The sequence below is a fragment of the Protopterus annectens genome, chromosome 9.part0 (assembly GCF_019279795.1).
Source record: "Protopterus annectens isolate FY-2018-M chromosome 9.part0, PAN1.0, whole genome shotgun sequence".
NCBI classification, from domain to species: domain Eukaryota; kingdom Metazoa; phylum Chordata; order Ceratodontiformes; family Protopteridae; genus Protopterus; species Protopterus annectens.
The window spans coordinates 1,004,193,668-1,004,208,223 of NC_056743.1; the positions used below are offsets into that span (position 1 = coordinate 1,004,193,668).

Genomic DNA, 14,556 nt, shown 5'->3' on the forward strand with positions numbered 1-14,556 from the left:
TTTGGACCAAAAACTCACACCCCCTCGAGTACAGGGTACCTCTCCTGCCCTGCCTCAAACAAGAGGTCCAGTGGTGGTTGAAGCAGGTGAACCTCAACCCAGGTCTTCCCCTTCAACCAGCTCAACCCAAACAGATCATGCACACAGATGCTTCAGGCTAAGGCTGGGGAGCAACTCTGGAGCACCTGAGAGTGCAAGGAGTGTGGCCAGCACCACACAGCACAGGAAAGAACACATCAGTATCTGAGCGATGAGGGTAATATTATTGGCCCTGCAAGCCTTCTAAACCAACCTACAACAAGGACCACTAAAAGTCTTTACAGACAATACCACAGTGCTGTTGTATCTCAAAAAGCAAGGGGGGAGGGGGAGGCAGCAAATCTTGCTTGCTTTGCAGACTGGTTCTCCTGGTGTGGGAACTGGCCACCTCCTCGGGAGTAACGTTACAAGCAGTTTACATTCCTTCACAACAGAATTCTCAGGCAGACTGTCTCAGCAGATCCATGACAAACAGTCAGGAATGGATGCTTCACAGGGGCATCTTCCTGGACCTGGTCCACCGATGGGTTACACCTCAAATAGACTTGTTTGCCTCCTTCATCAACAGGCAGCTTCCGTCCTTCTGCACAAGATTTCCACATCAGGCTATGGCAACAGATGCCTTCTCATTCTCCTGGAAAGGGATGTTTCTCTATGCATTCCCCCCTTCCCACTTGTTCAGAAGGTCCTGTGAAGATCCAACAGAACAGACCAAAAATCTTGCTGGTGACTCTCTATTGGCCAAGACGGTATCTGTTCTCCCTCCTCTTTACAGCTATCCAAGGGCAATTACCACAAGTTACCTCCCAGAGTGGACCTTTTTACACAGCACAAGGGATCCGAAATTAACCGACATTGGCAATTTCTCTGCACCTCACCCTGTGGGTGATGGGATTCTGATCCCTTTCAGACATATTTACAATGAGGATGTGCTCACTGTCCTGCAGGAGGCCAGGAAACCAAATGCAAGGAAATCTTACCTATCAAAGTGGAAGGGATTTTGAATATGGTGTCTCAGAAGGCAGTTGGACCCGCTGGAAAGCGAGACCCCTTTAGTGCTGTCTTACCTGTGTGAACTTTTGCAGACAGGGTTGGCCTTCTCAGCCATTAAAACCCACTTTGCCGTTTCAGTGTGCCTGTCTTAGGATCCCCCCTTAGCTTCCAGACTGCTAGCTAAGCTATTCCTTAAAGGGGTCCTTCTTCTTTGACCACCCCAAGAACCCCACCCCTCCCATGGGACCTCAACTACGTTTTAGAGAAGCTCACGCTCCCTCCATTCGAGCCAGCAGATAAAGCTTCCCTAAAACACTGCACATGGGAAGACTGTCCTCCTCATGGCCTTGACCTCAGCCAGGAGAGTGTCAGAGTTGCAACCCCTCATGACTATTCCACCCTTTTTAGTATTCCACACTGACAGGGTTACTCTTAGAACTAACCCCTCCTTCATGCCCAAGGTGGTGAATGACCTTTCCCTAAATCAGGCCATCCACCTACCAACCATCTTTCCTAATCCACAAGGAGATGGTGAGAGAGTACTCCATTCCCTGGATGTGCACAGACAACTCTGATATTATTTGCACAAAACCAAGTCCATCAGACAAACTGAGCAACTGTTTGTGTCCTTCCTCCCCAGGGCCCTAGGGGAGGCAGTAACTAAAACTGTCTCGACATGGATTTCCAAAGCTATCACCTTTGGCTACAAACACCATGGGAAATCCCTGCAAGGTACTGTCAAAGCACACTCCACCAGGGCAGTGGCCTCTTCTGGGGCCTTCTTCAGGGGTTTGGATACCTCCACCATACTGGAAGCAGCCACTTGGTCTTCAGTGCACACTTTCACCAAACACTACATGTTAGACCACATTTCTAGGGCCAAAGCTGGGTTTGGCAGGGCTGTCCTCCATGGATTCCTGGGGAACTCTCCTAGGCCACGTCCCCCTTCTTCACAGTGAGCTTTGGCACTCACCTGTATGTGATGAATATTGCAACATGTAAATTGAAGGCCATAGAAAAATTGTGTAAAATCTTACCATAACCGTAGATGTTGTCCTTTTCTATGTTGCTGTATTCCTTCCCACCCACCTACCCCTCCTGCTTTGCAATATTTCCCTTTCTGGATGTCACAGGGCTAGCATTACCCTTACTAGTACTGGTTCCAACTGGGGCTTACAGTTCTGAGGGCTAGTGCATGCGGACGTCATTTTTATGGCCCACATTCTGCTAGCCATGTCAGACATCCCACGCATCATACAGTGACTGAAATCGTTTGTGTACTGGCCGGATGTTTGGGTAGCAGGAGGAGTAAACTCATATGTGATGAATACTGCAACACGAAAGAGATGAATATCTATAGTTATGGTAAGATTTTACACAACTTTTCTTTGTTTTTATCTTCATAGGACAAAACAGTTGCGAAAATTAGACCAACTTTTTGTTTCCTTCTCCTTAGAAAGTTTGGGTTATCCAGTATCCAAAGTCACTCTACATGAATGGATAACAGATTGTATTTCCTGGATTTACTCTCAAAAAGGCATGACATTACTCAAGCCTCCCAAAGCTTATTCAACCAGATCCATGACCACATCATCTGCTTTTTGGTCTAGAACATCTGTTGACAACATTTGTACTATGGCTACATGGTCCAGTGCTCCTGCTTTTGTTTCTCGTTACAAATTGGGTATTATTTCTAGAAGTAGAGCTTCTTTTGGTTCAGCGGTGCTCTGGAATATCCTTCCATGAGGACTACCCAGTAGCAATGTAGCTGGGGATTCTGTCCCATACATTGAGGAAGAATGAAGAGGACAACATCAGATTTAAAATGTATGTTCTTACCATAACTAAGCATCCATGTTCATTTTCATTCTTCCTCAACTTTCCTCCCATCCATCCCCCATCCAAAGCTCCTGGAGAGATTTGTTGGAGTGTATTGGAACCTACAGTTCCAGGTTTGAGCCCTGTCTGTCTTCATCTCCTGTCTCTGTGTGTAGTATGGTGACTGGGCAGCAAACTTGATCTGAAGGTTTGAGGATACAACAGAGCATTATAGGTACAGGGGCGAGCTCGAGAGCTGGATCCTAAGTCTGAAATAAATGGCGGAGTGTGATCCAGGGATTGGATCCGAACCTGTGAGTGCAAGGCTATAAACTAATCCTTAATAGGGAACCAGCCTTTCTCAGAATGTGCAGATACACAGTTGGGCATGCACCAACAGTTAATTTGCAGGATTACAAGCTCACCTACAGCATATGTTTGGAACATGGTAGAAAACTGCAGCTGCTGGCTTAAAGCCTCTCATTCACCATCTTAGATTCTTGCTGTATGGTTTGTGATATTGCCTTTTGTTACTGTGCTGCCTTCAGGAGTGCCTGAACTTGGCAGTACATTTGTGTGAGGTACTACTACTAATAGTAGATCAACAAAGAATGTCACCAGTGCTGTATAGGGTACTTGCCATCCTCCTGTGTTTTCTGATGGAGCTGGAACATTGCAAATCTTGGCACCACCATGCACAGTATATGTCAGTATCACCAAGGGATAAATACTATTGAATATACAACTTTGGAAACAAAAGTGGAGTTGTGGAGCCAAGAACATCTTAAAACTGAGTATATTGGCAATTTGTATCACTGTACAAATGACAACAGTAAATAGAGATGCCTTCAACCCAGCAAGATGTGACACTGCTTGCATGACCAAAAAATTGTGCGCACAGTTTGGCTACCATGATGACATGTTGGGGGGCTTGCTCTGAAAGACTATATTAACTTTGGAACTACACTTCCTGCTTGTGCAGTACAGTACAAAACTATAACAGGGCAGTGCATATAAAAAAAAAGAGAAAAAAAGTGTTTCAACTAACAATTCACTAAGGAAACCAGTAGAATAAAAAAACAGACTTAAATGTGGAGATATACTGTAGCATTTTATTTATTTATTGACATTTGATTACAGGGAAAGTCCTACTGGGTAGAAGCCTATTTTCAGCAGAGGCCTGGAGAGAATAGCTCCAAATTATTGCAAAGCATTTTAAGAACAATAATTTTACGGTCTTTAAAACTAAAAATAAAAAAATCTGCACTTTAAATAATTGTAACAAATTCGATATAAAAACGATGGATAATTGATGCAAGGTATATGACAATCTTTTAATAGCTAGAGAAATTTTGGACAGTTTGGAGAGAAATTAAAGGTAAGTTAGTCTAATACAAAGAGGAATTGCAGTACGAAGGGAGGGGAAAACAGGCTTACAGTATAATTAGAGACAAGGTCAGGGAAGAGAATTAGATAGCAGTAAGGAAGTAAGTGAAGTAGGAAAAGTAAGGAGGTATAAGGAATGAAGAGGTACTTGTTCACATTTAGGGATGTAGTTTATTCTTGTTTTGAGCAAGAACAGAGCCAGATTTTAGCAAGTCTTTCAGAGTGTTTTTTAAAGATGGTAGGGAAGGTATGGACCTGATTGATACAGGTAAGGAGTTCCAGGCCTTGGCAATGTTCTACGAGTACAGACTGCCCAACAGATTTTGTAGACAGGAGTTTTTAGTCACTGGATTGCAATGACTGACAGGGAACATAGTTATCTAGAGTGTTTTTTTAGTGCTGGACAGGCAGATGAATGCTGCATAATTTTATAGATTGTAAGAAGTTGTGTATGCTAGTTGATGTGCAAGTTCTAACCAATTAATGTTTTATAAGGTTTTACAGTGCTGTACAGTAGTGGGTTCTGAAAGTGGTATGTGCTGCAAATTTATCAACTTTGTTATAGCATTGTTCAGGTTTTAATTTTTGTGAAGCCTGGACATTAGTAAGGATGGGGAGTTCCATATAGGAGTGGGGAGGAGATTAGTAGTGGCAAGTGTAGTTTTAGTTGCATCAGTGAGAGAGTTCTTGGCTCTGTAAAGCATCCCTAATTTTTGATGAGTTTTTCTTATGCAGTTTTGTATATGCAGGTCGAATGTAAGATTATCATCCACTATCACCCCTAATAGTTTGCTATGAAGAGTGACATCAGTGGTTGTAAAGCAAAAGAGAGTGAGGGATTTGGGGAAAAAAGTAGTAGTTTGATCTTTTTTGGGTTGAACATGAGTTTAGTTACGAAGCCATGTTCCAGTGGCTGTTAAAACTTCCTGAGTAATTTTTTTGGAGGAGTACCATGTTGTCAGATATGCAAATGAGAGTGGAATCATCCGCATATTTTATTAGGGTGGTTTTGTGGAAATATAGAGGGTGTTGGTGAAAATGGTAGATATGTGGAACAAGGATAGAACAATGTGGTACACCAGTGGTGACTAGGAGGTAAGGATCGAGCGTGGAGGGCCGTTTTACTGACTCCTATTGGACAGGTAGCATTTGAACCATAGCAGGGTGGGCTGAAGGAGACCTTATGGACATTTGAAGTAGAAGTTTGCTGTAACAAACTGTGTCAAAGGCTTTAGACAAGTCTAGAAATAAGGAAGAGACTTAGATTGCCTTTATCTTTAGCTATATTGACAGTGTCTATATAGGTTAGAAGGGCATTCCTAATACTATGGGAAGCCATGTTGTGCGAGGAATAGGAGTTCTTCCTGCAGGAGATAGTCTAGCAGTTGTTTTTGAGTACATTTTTCAAGTATTTTGGCAAGGGGAAATAAGACAGCTATTGATCTAAAATTGTCTGTTGAATTTCCTCCTTTGTGCAGTGATGTGTTCTATCTCTCTGGAAAAAGTCGCATGGGATTCCTGGGTTGACCTAGTTATAAAGATTGAGACAGGATATACAATGCTTTATCCTGCTATTTTTAGGTATTTGCTTGGAAGGTCATCAGCTGAAGAGGAGCACGGTTTGAGTTTGAGTAGTTTTATATAGGATCTCGGCACAGGTTTGAAGGTGAAAGTGGATATAATGATATGTGGCTGTTGGGCAGGGTTGGGATTAGATGTTGAGGAATCCTTGGTTAGAGATGGTATACTACCTATAAAAAAAAATTGAACTGTATTGCAGTTTCGATTGGTGAAATATCGGGACAGGGGTTTTAATTTTTGACCGGGATATAAGATTTCTTTAAAGGATGTCTAAAATTTTTAGGGTTGTTTTTTATTATTCTGAAAGTTGTTATAGTATAGTTTTTTTTTTGTCTTCGTTTATTTGTTTTTTTAATATGATTGCAAAGCATTCTGAAGTTTTCAAGATTTTTGAGATGTTTTATATTTTTGCCATTCTTTCCCTGCTTTTCCTCTGTCCTACATTAGCATTCTACTCTTTTTGGTTAGCCAGAATTGCATGATTTGTTTTCAGTCCCTTCCTTTGGGGACGTGCAAGGCTATTTAGGATATTTACAAAAGTTGTAGTGAATTAAATTACAGGATTGTCTAAGGGGAGATTTTTTAGGAAGTTTCAGTTAATAGTGTTGTAATGAACATTTCTAAACTTGGAAAGGTTAGGTGTTTTATAAATATGCTGATGTTCTTCCCGTTTCACTGTTGCAGTCATTAACATTTGGGTAATCTGCTGGCAGGTTACCCTTAGTTGGCCTGAATTCCAGAGTCTTGTGTCCTGCGTTGGTTGCTGTCTCCTCTTCCATGATGTCATCAGGGGTATAAAACATGCAGCCGACGCCATTATTCTTTCTTGCCGCGTGGTGCCCGAAGCAGAAGCATTTCGCAAGTGCCGGTCGGCCGACTACTGAAATATTCGAGTTTGAGTTTCAGAACCAAAGTCTTCACCAAAGCCAAGTACCCCGTTGGGGAAACTTTTTTTCTTGCTCCATATCGATGTCAGAAAAAGTTAATTATTGTATTACTTGTGGGAAACAAATACCTTGTAAGGATTTCCATTTATACTGTATTCCTTGCCTAGGCTCTGATCACAACGTGCCTGACTGTCGGTTTTGTGCTAGATTTAACCAAAGCACTATTAAGCGTTGGTATATTTTTGCCTCAAAGTATTTTGGAAACAGATTTAACTACCCCGAAATGTCGTTGGATACCAATCCGACTACCGGAGTACATAAAAGGCAAGAAAAACTAAAGAAAATGGCTTCGGCTGCATGTTTTAAACCCCTGACGACCTGACGTCATGGAAGAGGAGACAGCAGCCGACGCAGGACCCAAGACTTTGGAATTCAGGCCGACTGAGGGCAACCTGCCAGCAGATTACCCAAATGTAATGACTGCAGCAGTGAATACACTCGAACATCTACATTTATGGTAAGTGTACACAACTGTACTTTTAACTGGATGTGTGAGATGTCTAGTCATGTAGATTGGGAGATGATCACTGAGAAAGTATGACATTGTACCTGTGGTGGAGTATTTTCTAGGTTCTGATACTTGGATCCAGTCTGATAGAAAAGTTAATGTCTTGCTATAATGTGTGGAGATTTTAATTAGCTTTGTAAAACCATACAAGTTCATGCTAGATGTAGAGGAGTTAGTGTCACTCAATTAAATTTCACATCACCTAGTAATATTTTATGTGGAAATGTTATGGATATCCAGTACAGGATATCTTCCACTATAGCTGTATTGTCACCGAGAGAGATATACAGGACAGTATTGCATGTTAGTTTATAATTGTTTGAGGAATGCAATAAGAAGCTCTGCTGATCTGAATTTTATTCTTGATTTGCTGTAAGGGAAGATGTGGTAGGTACTTGGAAATATTAAAGTAGTACCACCACCTTTCCTCTTTACATGGTCATTACGGATGATATAACCAGGAGGTATAACTTTTGAGTCGTTTATGCTGGGTGTAAGCCAGGTTTCATTTACAGCGAGAACATCAGGCTTATGATGGGTAACCCAGGCATGTAGTTCAGCAGTTTTATTTCTTATACTTCTAACATTTATAGCAGCAACAGTTAGATCACCAGTGCTGGGGATTGGTGGCTGGTAGGTTACAGAAGTGTGTGGGAGAGAATTATCTTTGTTCATTGTGACAGGTAGGGCAAGGATTAGTGTGTATATCTCCTCCTAGAAGGATGTTAATATATTGGGGAATTATGCATACTTGTTTTTTGGAGAGGATTCTTGCACTTAATTTTGTTTTGGTTTGAGTTGAAGTGCAGTTGGTCTATATTTGGAATAAAGGTGAGGAGCAATATTAAATAGATGTTCTTCGTGTTTCACTGTTGCAGTCACCACACTTGGGTTATCCTGCCAGGGGTAGCCCTCAGTCGGCCCAAATACCAGAGGCTTAGTATTTCTGTGTCAGTTGCTGTCACTTCAGGACTGACGTCAGATTGTCAGTGGTATAAAAACAGGCAGCCGACGTCATTGCATCAGTCTTTCTTGCCGAGGTGGAGCCCGAAGCAGAAGCAGTTTGCACGAGTGCTGGTTGGACGCTACCTGAATTTTCATTTCCAAAATTGAAGTCTTTTAAAGCTAAGTACCCCATTGGGGATCCTTTTTTCTTGCTCTAACCGATGTCAGAAAAAGTTAACAATTGTCTCATCTGTGGAAAGCAAATGCCACACCGAGATTTCCATTCTTACTGCGTCACCTGTTTAGGCCCAGACCACAATGTCCCTCGCTGTCGATTTTGTGCTTTGTTCAACACCCGAACTATTCGTTGTCTGGCCCTTATTGTAGCTAAATACTTTCGCGCTCGGTCTCCATATTCCGAAATGGCTTCACTAAGCCATCCGACTACTGATCTTCCAAAAAAGTAGGGATAAAGACAGAGACAGATCGCACAGGTCCAAAACTGCCAACGACGCTTCCGTTAAACTAGTTGCCAGTTCGCCAATCCTCAGTGAGGCGCTTTCGCAGCCCCTGATGCCCGCATCTATCGATTTTTACACGCCACTACCGAGACCCATTCGGAGTCTGGTATGCCGCGAGACTCTTTGACAACGGAACCTGTGGATATCTCTACCTTGGATGGGTCCGCAGCCACTGTGCAGGCACCGGCTTCTGAGGAAGTTCTTCGCACTACTGGTATTCGTCACAAACCGACAACTTCTTTTGCGTCTTCAGTTCTTTCTAAAACTACCAAGTTTCTAACACCCAGAGTATGAGCTAAGTCTAAAAAAAGACTACCCAAACTCACGCGCCTGCTTCCTTGCCACAATCACAGATGCTTAAAATGGCGGAAGACCTTATGCTGATTAAGGGAAGCCAGCCTTCCCCCTGCTAAAAGAAAGAGACTTGTCCCCAGCAGCTTTATCTGACCAAGAGTCCGATGACTCTGAGGTTTCTGATTATGAAGACATACCCTTATCTGCTTATGAGGATTCAGATGCAGAAGAATCTATTCCTTCTGCCTCTCCTCCAGAGGAGTTTTCTTTTGGTGAAACCCTAAATACCTTGAGAGAGCACTTCCATTGGGAATGCCAGGATTGTCCTCAGTCCAAAAAGAGACTCGGTGAATTTTTAGATTTACCACAGCACAGACCCTTAGCTGTCCCACATGTTCTGGATGTTGTAGACGATGTCTTTATGGAATCCAGTCTAACTCCTGATACTTTACTTCTTGCTCCCAGGAAACCTGACCGGTATTAGAGTCCCTGACACACAAATTTCTTTTCAAAAATCCTACTGCTGACCCAGAGATTATCTCCCAAGGGCCTAAAGGAATAAAAGCAACCACAGCTAAGAATCCCACCCCCTCGGACAGGGATTCTTGAACCTTAGACAGATGGGGGTAAAAAAAAGTATATACCTCTGCAACTCTTGCCATTAGAGCATTAAATTGTCAGTTCCACGTGCTGAAATACCAGCAACATACCATGGAACTCATTAAACAAAAAATGATGTACCTTCCCTGACTGTGCAGAAAATAAAGATTTACAAGAATTTATGCATTCTGCAAGCCAGATCAGTAAGCATACCCTGCAGTGTGGGTTTGACGCCCTAGAAGCATCCTGCAGGGCAGCAGTCACAGGTTCTGTACCCATGCTTTGCTTAAGGAACAGACCTTGCCAGATCATGTCAAACCAAAATTATTGGACGCACCACTGAACAAAGGCCATCTGTTTGGCACCAAAGCAGAAGAGGTTTTAAAAAAGATGAAAGAAAAAGCTAAGTCTGTGCAGACAGACTTTTTGCAAGTTCAGCCTCCAAGATTCAGAAGGCATTGCCCCTCAAAACCTTGGTCCTTTCCAGCCCCCTCAAGGCCACCTCAGACTAGACCTAGGCGAAACAGACCCCCAGACAGCAGTCTCAGAGTATGCAGAGATCTAAGCAATGGAGTACCTCCACTTCTAAACCAGGGAGTGCTAAGGCCACCTCAGACTAGACCTAGGCGAAACAGAACCCCCAGACAGCAATCTCAGAGTATGCAGAGATCTAAGCAATGGAGTACCTCCACTTCTAAACCAGGGAGTGCTAAGCCACCCCCTTATGGAAAGAATTCACAATGACTTCTCAACTCCTCCTCTCACCTCTGCCCATTTGCTCGTACCCATTGGAGGAAACCTTGCCTGTCATGCAAAAAACTGGGCCTCCATCAACAACGATCGATGGGTCCTCAACATAGTGTCCCAGAGGTACAAATTTTATTTCCACATGCTGCCACCCTTAAAGGGATTTCCAGATCTTCATCCAAACCAGTGGGCAGAGGCACAAAACCAAGTTCATTCCCTGCTCTCCGTGAGGGCAATTCAGCCTGTTCCTGCAGATCAGGTAGGCCACGGTTTCTATTCCAGATTTTTTCTGGTACCCAGAAAAGAGGGTACCTGGCACCCAATCTTAGATGTATCTTTTCTAAACGCCTTCCTGGTGGTACCAAAATTCAAAATGTTCACACCGCAACAGCTTCTCCCTATGCTGTCCAAAGATGCCTGATTAGCCATTCTAGACCTCAAAGAGGCCTGTCTGCATATTCCAATCAGAGATTCTTGCAGAAAATATCTACGTTTCGGGGCAGGATCTATGGCATTATCAATTTTCTGCTCTGCCCTTTGGCTTATCCACTGCTCCCAGAGTTTTCACAAAATGCCTGGCTCCAGCCATTGCTTTTTGCAGACAAAGAAATATTCAAATGTACCCTTACTTGGACGACTGCCTGATTCAGGCAGACAGGAAAAACTGTTACAGCACCTGACATTTGTAAAGGACCTATTAATCTCACTGGGGTACACTATCAACAAAAAGAAATCCAAGCTAGTCCCCAGTCAAAAAATTGTATTCCTGGGAGCAAGCTTGGGCACAGCATCCCAGCTGGCATTTCTAACTCCAGAAAAACAATACTATCTGACAGGCTACTTCTCTCTAGTGGCCACCAGAACCCAGTTATCCGCAAGGAAAGTCCTGCAAGCTCTAGGGTTTATGGCTTTCTGCATTCTACTAATTCCATATGCTAGACTGCATATGAGGAAACTTCAGTGGTACATAAAGAGCCTTTGGTGCCAACATTCTCAGGACCTGGAAACTATTATACCTATGATACCTTGTCTAAGGAAAGATTTCCTTTGGTGGGCAGCAGCATGCAACCACAACAAGGGACTTCCTTTTTCACAACCCCACTCCGCCCAGACCCTAGCCACTAACGCATCAGACTGTGCCCAGGGTGCTCACCTGGATGGCAGATGCATTCAGGGCCACTGGAGCCCAAACCAAATTCATCTGCATATCAACCAAAAAGAAATGCTAGCTGTTCAGCACGCTTTGACAGCTTTCAGATCCCTGCTCGCTCCGGGGCCTCTACTAACCAAACCCGACAACACCACAGTAATGTGATACATCAACAAGCAAGGGGGAACCCACTCTGCAGGCTAGCCATGACCCTTTGAAACACGGCCTCAGCCATGTATATTCATCTGCAAGCTCAATTCCTGCCAGGCAACCAAAACTCTCTGGCAGACAACTTAAGCAGAAATCTCCTAGACCCACCCGAGTGGCAATTAAACCACAACACCTTCAGCCTTGTGACCCAAAAATGGGGTACCACAAAGGTGGACCTCTTTGCCTCTCCCCATACAACCACCAGCTCAGAAAATTCTGCATTAGGGAACCTCACAGCAAGGCCTGGAAAGTGGATGCCCTATCCTTTTGGTGGGCAAACCTCTCAATCTATGCATTTCCCCCTCTACCTCTTCTTACCAGAGTATTACTCAAAATAAGGGAGGAAAGACCAAGGGCAATCCTGATTGCCCCAGACTGGCCACTCCAACACTGGTACCCACTACTGTGCAGTCTGTCCCCATTGCCTCCATGGCATTTCCCCCAGATTTCAACTCTCCTGACTCAGCAGGAGGGAGAGTTCTTGCATCCACAGTTGCAGACCCTGAACCTAGCAGCCTGGCTTATTCCTTGACTTCTCCTTCAGTGGCCAGATTAAGAAAACTGGCCCTGGATGTGAAGCCAGACGACCCAGTACTAGAATATCCTATGCTGACAAGTGGAAAAGGTATTGTTCCTAGATCCAGACTAAAGAAGCTGACCCAGCACAGCCTTCCTTACCTCTCATCCTGGATTACCTAGCAGAACTACTCCACAGGAGCCTATCGTTCTCTTCCATTAAAATCCATGCCTCTGCCATCCCTGCACATTACAGCACCGAGCCACCTCTCTTCTCACACCCTCTCATCAAACAGTTCCTGAGAGGGGCTAACGACTTAAGGCCACTAAGAAGAGCCCCTACCCCTGCTTGGGACTCTAACTTTGTGTTAGAAAAGCTCCCGCTCCCCCCCCCCCCCTTGAGCCTGCAGCTTCAGCAGAGTTAAAATTCCTCTCTTGGAAAACAGCCTTGCTTCTGGCCATCACTTCAGCTAGAAGAGTGTCTGAGCTACAAGCACTTATGGCTGTGGAATCTTTCATCATTTTTCATGCTGACGGGGTCTCCCTCAGGGCTAACACAACTTTCATGCCTAAAGTGGTGTCCAATGTGGCTCTCAACCAATCTATTCATTTGTCCACCTTTTTACCTAAACCTCAAAATAAGGGGGAAAGGATCCTGCACTTTTTAGATGTGCACAAACAGCTCAGATTCTACCTAGATAGGACTAAGCCCTTTAGGAAATCTGACCAGTTACTAGTCAGTTTCACTCCAGAGGAAGAGGGCAAAGCCATATCAGAACAAACCATCTTCAAATGGATAGCACACTGCATCCATTTCTGTTACAAACACCATGCCCCACAGGAGGTCAGAACACATTCTACTAGGGCAACTTCCAACCTCTGCAGCCTTTCTCAGAGGGGTCCCTACCAGGGACATTCTGGAAGCTGCAGCATGGTCAAGCATTACCACCTGTCTATCTTTTCAAAATCCAGGGCAGGCTTTGCAACCGTAGTCTTGCAGGGCATACTAGTCAGCCCCAACTCTTCTAGACTGCCTCCACCCATTCCTCAGCTTTGGAAATCAACCCAAGTGTGATGACTGCAACTGTGAAACACGAAGAACATAGTACAGTTGTGTACACTTACCACAAATGTAGATGTTCAAGTGTATTCACTGTTGCAGCCCTGTTGTGTCTCTCTCTTCCTCACCCTTACAGGGCTATTGGTATTTACTTTCTACTGGTGGTGTTACTCCATCATAATTTAGCTCCCTATTGGGGGCTCCTGACATTTGGGGCAAGAAAAACTGATGTAATGGCGTCGGCTGCCTATTTTTATACCACTGACGATCTGACGTCAGCCCTGCAGCGACACAACCGACGCAGAAATACTAAGCCTGTGGTATTCAGGCCGACTGAGGGCTACCCCTGGTAGGATAACCCAAGTGTGATGACTGCAATAGTGAATACACTCGAACGTCTACATTTATGGCAAGTGTACACAACTGTACTTTTTGGTGCAATGTATGGAGAGTGTAAAGAGGGAAGTATGGATAGGTGGTTGGGATAGAGTTGGAGAGATGTTGCAAGATGTTACTAAATCATGGTAGGAGAAAAGATGGCACATTAGGAGGAGAAGAATAGAGGATAAAGCTGAAGAATAGCATAATTAAGTACAGGACTCTATTGTATAGATGTCAAGTGGTGGTGAAGTAGCAATGAAGAAGGAAACAAGAAGTTGCAGGACAGTATGAGATTCAGTGATGGTGGATTCTGAAAGCTGGAAAAAGTTGGGTAAGGAGAGAAATATATTCTGTTAAAGAAGAGAGGTAGATTTTCCTGGTGTCATCTCTGCAATGCAAGGAATAGACGGGTATTAAAAGCTACAGTATAATGTAGTCAAAATAAGAAGAAATGAGGGTTATTTGGAAAAGAAAAAGAAGCAATGTGGAATAGATAAGTGCAATTATAGAGGGGTTGTGACTATAAATGGATATAGTGCAAAGCAGTATGGGAGGGGAAAATGTAGTTGGGAATGGGGCTAGAGAAAGGAAAATAGGAAACTAAACAGAAGTTTATGTATAGAAGTAGTATGGTCATTTGGGGAGAATTAGAGTTACAAGTGAAATGTGTATGTAGGAAGTATAATTTTAGAGTAAGGGTGTGCGTGGAAATTGGAGGTGTAGGGTAGGGGTGAAGCCGAGCGTATTTGGCTTCCCACTCTCAGGTTGATTTACAACTGAGAGCAATCGATTTATAGCCAGAACAAAGCAAATAAAGAGATGCAAGTAAAACAGGTTGTCTGTCATTTCATGAGACTAAA

At 43.6% G+C, this 14,556-nt stretch overlaps 1 protein-coding gene across 1 annotated transcript in view; it reads left to right on the top strand.

Moving 5' to 3' along the window:
* KMT2D (lysine methyltransferase 2D) overlaps positions 1–14,556 on the top strand; it is a 3,358,270-nt gene that overhangs the window by 2,822,969 nt on the left and 520,745 nt on the right. The window lies entirely within an intron of this gene.